We start from the raw sequence: 7,070 nt of genomic DNA, 5'->3' as shown, positions 1-7,070 counted from the left end.
AAACCTTAAATTTTATCCAGAGGTAGTGTCCTAATTACTTTAAAATCAAGAACCAACCTTGAGTTCATCTTGAGTTAGGGTAGTCTCCTAATTTCTTGAAAACTAAGGCTTATTCTAAAGCTTATGTTGAGGTAGGGTCCTAATTACTTGAAAGTCAATGATGAACCTAAAGCTCATCTTGACTTAGGGCAGCCTCCTAATTACTTGAAAATGAAGCCTACTAAACTTAACATGAAGTAACACCTAATGATGATACTTTATAACATTTAAGGACTAAAAGTGAATGCAAATCATATTAAACTTCTGGACACATTGGTATCATTTACATACATAAATCTTAGAATTAACCATTAGAGGCATTTTAGTCATTTCCCTTCCGTCTTGATTTATACCCCTAGTTTGATTTAGGTTCTAAATTTTATCCAAACATCTTAAAAACTTAGGTAAACCTTTTTGTCCTTATACATAGGATTTACTTAAAATCTTAAAAAAAAAATTCACTCTAACTTGGTTTGACCCCGACATGCTAATGATTCTAAAACTTTTAATAATCTTTAGACATCATAAAATATGCCTCTTATAAAGTTTTATCGCATTTAGAGGTCATTTGGGTCATGAACTAAGTTACTTAAGAGGTATTAGGGTCATTTCACACTTGTACTTTATTTAGCTCCTTATCCTTATCCAATGACAAAAATATTTCATATATTATCTTAACACGTCATGTTATACTTAGTAATAAAGAATTAACGAGAAGCAAAGTCATGTTATACTTAGTAATAAAGAATTAACGAGAAGCAAAGTCCATTTAATGAGTTATTTTAACGTTACTTAATTGTGAGCAAAAATGCTCGATTTAGGTCCTTTACTTATTGTTCTCTACTTAATTCTTCTATAATCCTTTAAATCTTACTTGACTTAAAGTTAATATTGAAATCTAAGAGATTTCTACCGGTATTTCTTAAGAAAAGTCTAGTTTGGCTACTTACCTCATCTTTGAAGTTCATGATCTTTATTCTCGAGTTTTCAATATATGAATTATTCCAAATTTTCTTTGGTAGATCCACTTTTGAGTCTAGTTTTGGGAACCAATCAAGAATGTCTTGAGAATCGATTTAGAAAGGGGCTAGTTTTGAGAAAACCGAGGAAGGGTCTGAAATTGGGCTGATGTATTTTGGCCACTTTTAGCTCTTGAATCCTTCATGAAACTTGTGGGAAAGCTCATTTACAACGTGTGAGAATTAATTTGAGCAAAAATGCACACCATACCTCTCGGATTTAGAAGAAATCCAATGAAGTAATACCCAAAAACTAAAATCTTCTATCTCAAGTTTTAGGCATTCTCATCGTTCCATTGTTGTCTCAAAACATTGTCCAAAACTTCTTGTTTATAGACGAAGCTTACACCCATCTTGTTTGTTCCAGAATCACGTTGGTTTCAATCTTGAAACTTATGGGAGGTACATAAAAAAAATCTACTCCGATAACGATTTTGCCCACCTTAATTTTGAATATCAGTAGAGATCTAAAGGACCTCGAGAATTCTTGAACATGCTCAATTTCTAGCTTGACCCAACAATTAAATTTCAAGATATGAATGATTTGGTGTGGCTGATCGATTCTAAAATCAAATATGCAGAAAATCTAATGACGAGCTTCTTTTAGTAATTTTCTAATTTTGAACATTTAACTCTACAAAAATCCAAAATTTTTTCTAAAAATTATTTACCACTTTTTGGTTATTTTCTCTTTTCACCCTCTTGAAATTTCTTACCTGTAACAAAGTAAAAATCTGAAAGTTTTCTTAAAAATTGAGAAAATGACATTTTCGTCGTTCATGCTTACTTTTTCAGTTTTAAACCTTTTCCAAAGCCTTCCGTCTTTATAAATCCTTGTTTGGGCCATGGTATCTCAATTATTCTCCTTGCCTCATTTAAACTTTACTTGGCTTCGGCACCTTAAGCGTACCCAACTATCTTAACTTTACTTGGATACCTTAAACTTACCCGAACTTACCCGAGTATCTAAACCTAACTTGGAGGTCTTACATCAAACATCCATTTATATTTTTGCATTTTATTTTATCCCTTACCACTAATAATAGGACCCGGGGAGTCTCATGGGCATCACTTAACAACTCCATTAGGATCTTCTCTTTCTCGGGGATGCTTAATCGGTCTTGCCACATAAACCATGTTTGATGAAATCGAGAATCCTTCTAATCAATTTGCCTCTTGTTGTTGTAGGATCTTGTTGAGGTATGAATTTTTTCCTTGAGAATCTAAAGGTGGGTTGGACTGTCAACTCAGTCAATCATGTCTTGGTTTCCTTGTCAATGGTTTCTATTATGGCTCTCTACTTATCCTCCTATAACTCCTTCTAACTTATAATGAATGCAGATGAGTTAGTCGCCTTCCTACTTAAGTGCATTAGCTGCCATGTTGGTTTTACCTATAAGGTAGAGGATGTAATACCCGAAGGGAATTAGCTCCAATAAGAATAAGCCACCCAAATACAATTCAAAGGACCTAATGGAAGAAACTAAAGGATTAAGAAAGGATAAGGATCTTAAAAAAGTCATCTCTATCCCTTAGCAAGTAATATTAAGGAGTAAGATCTTTCGAAAAGGATGGGAAAGGAAAAGGATGAAAGAGTCATTTTTCCAATTTTAAGGAACTTCCGGCATTTTTATTTCCTTATCTAGAAGGAATTTCAAGATATTGAAGAAGGGAAAATTGACCAAGAAGGGACGAAGGATTTTTAAAAAAATTATGAATATTTCATGAGCAATAATAATAAAATATTCGAAAAGTGACAAATTACCAAAATACCCCTAGAAGATGGATAATTACAAAAATGCCACTCTGATAAGAATCAGAGCATCTACCGTGACTATCTACACAAAATCTCTTGAAACTCAAATCTTAGTCATTGGATCTCCTCCTAATTTGGATATGATCTCGAACACGTACAAATCATCACATCCAACGGCTAGTATTCAAAATCAAAGTTGGTAAGGCTCTTATCGAAGCTGATGTTTTTGACGAATTATCTAGAAATTTTAATCTCCGAATCACAACAATTCTGGAGCTCTGAGGTTGGAGCAACAATATGGAATAAGAATCAAGCAAGGTCAAGCTCCCAATCGAAGGTAATAAGCGTTTAGATTTTGGATCTTCTACTCTCGTATTTTTTCTAAATTTGAGAGCAATTATCCACCATTTATCTTCAAATTTGTTCCTACATTTGTTTCTAAACAAGATTACCCACAAGGTCTATGAAGGAATAGAGTGCTAAAAGTTCCCAGAAACCATGCCCCTAGTCCAATCTGCCATTGAAGAGTTTTAAGAAAAAATAAAAAATTTAATTCGAGAATACACGATAATTCAACGAGCAAGGACAATCCCAATCAGTTTCTACACCCCCAAGGAGTATTTCCATAGAAAACCACAAAGAGAAATAGCCTTGGAAGCATACCCAATTGAAGGAAATCGATTTTGGGCTTAAATTGGGGGTAAGAGCTGAATACCGATCTACAGTCTCTTTTCCTTCAAATTAAGAATTCCTTTAGCTTCAGAGGAAGACTTTGAGTAACTTTGATGAAGGAAACGAGAGCAGAAACGTCGTAGAACAAGCTACCCAAGAGATCGAAAATCAGGTGTGTGTGGTAACTTGCAGACCGAGAGCGATTTTCTAAAATTGGAGACACACGCTCAAAGAAGTTCCTCCAAAACAATTCCTTTAGCTTAAAGAAAAGATATGGAAGAGGTTCCATGAAGAGATCGGGCCTTGAAAACCCCTAGAATCAACAGCCCAATAAAGAATCTCCTATTTTTGCTCCGGTGAGAAAATTGATTTGGGACGAACTTTGGAGGTGAATATCTTAGGCTACGATCAACGAAAAGATATAAAATCAACCCCAAGATCTTCCTTGTAACACCATCTTTAAGTTTCATAAAGAAATCAAGGTGAGAAACAACGTGATCGGAGCTATGGAGATGGAGTTTTTGACGGCGTCGCGAACGGACGCACGTGTCTTCTTCCTGTCCAGAGGAAGAAGACGGTGACTAGACTTGTTCTCAAGGAAAATATTATGGTTCCAGAAACTAGACACAATAAGAAGTCCGTGGAGGGAAATTTGAAGTAGTTTGGATAATCAGAAACTCAAGAACAGAGGTCTCGGATGTTGACCACGAGGTAAGTAGCCACCTTGGACTTTTTGTTAATATATACTAGTAGGAATCACTTGGATTTTTATATGAACCCTAAACTAAGTATGAATTAAGGATATATGAAAGAAAAACTCAAAGAACTGTGAGTTAAGGCCCTGAACCGACCAAATTGCTCGGGATTTAAGTAACGTTAAAATAACTCACTAGATGAACTCTACTTCCTATGAAATTTTAATGCTGAGCATATTATAGCATGTTGAGGTTATATATGAAATTTGGTGATCATTAGATAAGGATAAGTAGGTAACCGAGAAACAGTGTAAAATGACCATAATGCCCTTAAGGTAATCCACCTTCGGTTCATGACCTAGATGACCTCCAAATGCTACGAAACTCTGTAGTAGATCTTAATTTATGTTTTTTTTGATGATGAGTTGATGTTTGAAAACTATTGGAACTCCTTAAATAGCAAAACCAAGAACTAGAGGGTAAAATGACCATAATGCCACTAAGGAAGACTACCTATGGGTTAAGCCCTAAATGACCTCCAAGTATTATGAAATGTTGTAGGAATTTTTATTTTAGGAGGTTGTATAAAGTCAATGAAGTTTGGGAGTCATTGGAAAACGTTAGGTAGCGAAACTAAGGTATGGGGAAAAACGTACATCACGATCCACATGACTTGACCTCCTAGGATAACTAACGAGGTATCCATGAAATAAGAGATTCCCCACATGTACCCCTGGTTGTTAATAGATACTACGTGTACAAGATCATATTGGCCTATTCCTAAGAAGAACTTATAAGTTCCAAGCTTGACCCAAGACGTTATGCATAAAACCTAGGATCACCAAGAATCCAAGAAAATACCTAGGTTAATGCAAATATCGAGCTTAACAAGTTGCTAGGATCCATGCTCCAAGTAACCATGATCTCCCATCATGAAGGACACCACGAGGCCCCTATTCCTCTTTATGTGGGATGCCCTGCTGTATGTACCATGAGCAGGATGCCATGATGAACTTATTATTTCCCTCACCTAAATGAGATGTCCTGCACCACGATTTGTCAATAGGATGCCACGATTATGACAACGCCACCTATGCAATTCATGGAGAGAAAACTAAGGGTTACTTTGGAAAAGTTTTCAGGGCTAAAACATGATGCATGACATAACAACTTATAAGGCTTAGTTCCTGAAAACGAAACAAGTAGTCATTTCCTAACTCAAGGTCTAGACATGCTCCAAATTACCAACTATCCTCTATAAGGGCTATTCTATATGACATGAGGATAAGTTCAAGATTTCAAATTGATAGGAGCAAGTTTGGAACCTAAACCAAGATAGAACTCAAGAAAATGCCTAAAGGAAACACCCCAAGAATCAAGACCATTCTAGAACCCTCTAAGGAGTCCATTATAAATTTATGGCTTTCCAGAATAACACATGCTAACTATTATAATGGGTTCATAGGATTACGAAGGCATGTTACAATTTAAGCCTCAATAAAATAAGAACCTTAGAAAATTACAAGATTGAGAACTAAGAACAGAACCATACAAGCTCTACAACTATCAAAGTAAGAAGAATGCCAGGTATCACTCAAAGATAAAGGATGAAAGTCCTCAAACACAAAAATTCAAGAATGCTAGGTAATATTCTAAGCATGTCCAATTGTGACTCATTACCTCCCACCACGAGGTGCTTTTAGAGGCCAATGTTTTCGCTTCTAGGTGGGATGCTCTGCACCATGTTTCCTTTGCAGGATGACATGTTTTGTCTCACGTTTCCCTCACCTAGATGAGATGCCTTGCGTCATGTATGGGTATCTAATAATTTGCAGGATGCCATATTCATGTATGCACCGATCACGCGACCTATATGGTCTATGCCAAATCACGTGACCTTTATGGTCTATCATGGAGAGGAATCTAGGGCCACAATGGAACAAGAAGAAAGTAAGTTACCTTAGCCAAGAATCAAGAACCTCCTAAGACCTTCCACCGTACATCATGTTCACGACTTAGACTATGCTGCTTGGAATGCATGAAGCCTTGAGAGTAGGTTTAAGACTGTTATTTGGAACGCATGAAGCCTCAAACACAGGTTGACAAGTTTATGACTAGTATCGTAAATCCTAAGGGGAGTGTCTTGGAGAACGAATTAAGAAACATAACAAGAACTTACGACAAGAACAAGAAAAGAAAAAGTGTGGTATCTTAGCATATCAAGGACACAATTAAGAGCCTACAAGTAAGTTGCTTACTGAGTCTTTATACTCATTCCTTATTCTCCAATTTTTTATGGTAATAAGAAGTTGGTCGAGGTCGGGAGTGGACTCTGGAGCCGGTGCCATAGACTAACCTCACTCGTCGTCCTTTAGCCCTTTTTGTCTTGTGTCGTTTCTTATTTTATACTTTAACTGTTGTGTTGTGTTTTAAATACTTTGTATAAACTTTATTTTAATATAATATAAATATAATGTATGTTATGTTTTAATCCGATTTGTTTTATTTTGTGAAAAATTTTACCCATCTCTTTGAAGTCATTGAGTCAACAGGTCTTTAGAGAGGATTTCTATGTCATAACTCTTTACCAATTCTAACTTCTTCATTTGCCTCATGTTAAGCTCCATTTAAATAAATAGATATTTAAGGCTTTTGTGGTTGGTGTATATTTATATTTACTCCCCATACAAATAGTGTCGCCATATCTTTAGTCTGAATACTACCGCTACTAACTCTAAATAATGAGTTGGATAATTACACTCATACACCTTGAATTGTCAGAAGGTACAAGTTATTACTTTTTCATTCTACATAGGCACGCATCTAACTTTTTTCATTCTACCTGGGCATGCATCTTAGACCTTAATCCAAGACATCATTGTGGACCAC

This window comes from Cucurbita pepo, chromosome 14, assembly GCF_057944985.1.
Source record: "Cucurbita pepo subsp. pepo isolate OVF chromosome 14, ASM5794498v1, whole genome shotgun sequence".
Lineage (NCBI taxonomy): Eukaryota > Viridiplantae > Streptophyta > Magnoliopsida > Cucurbitales > Cucurbitaceae > Cucurbita > Cucurbita pepo.
The sequence above is the reverse complement of the archived record's forward strand: the minus strand, read 5'-3'. Positions refer to the sequence as shown.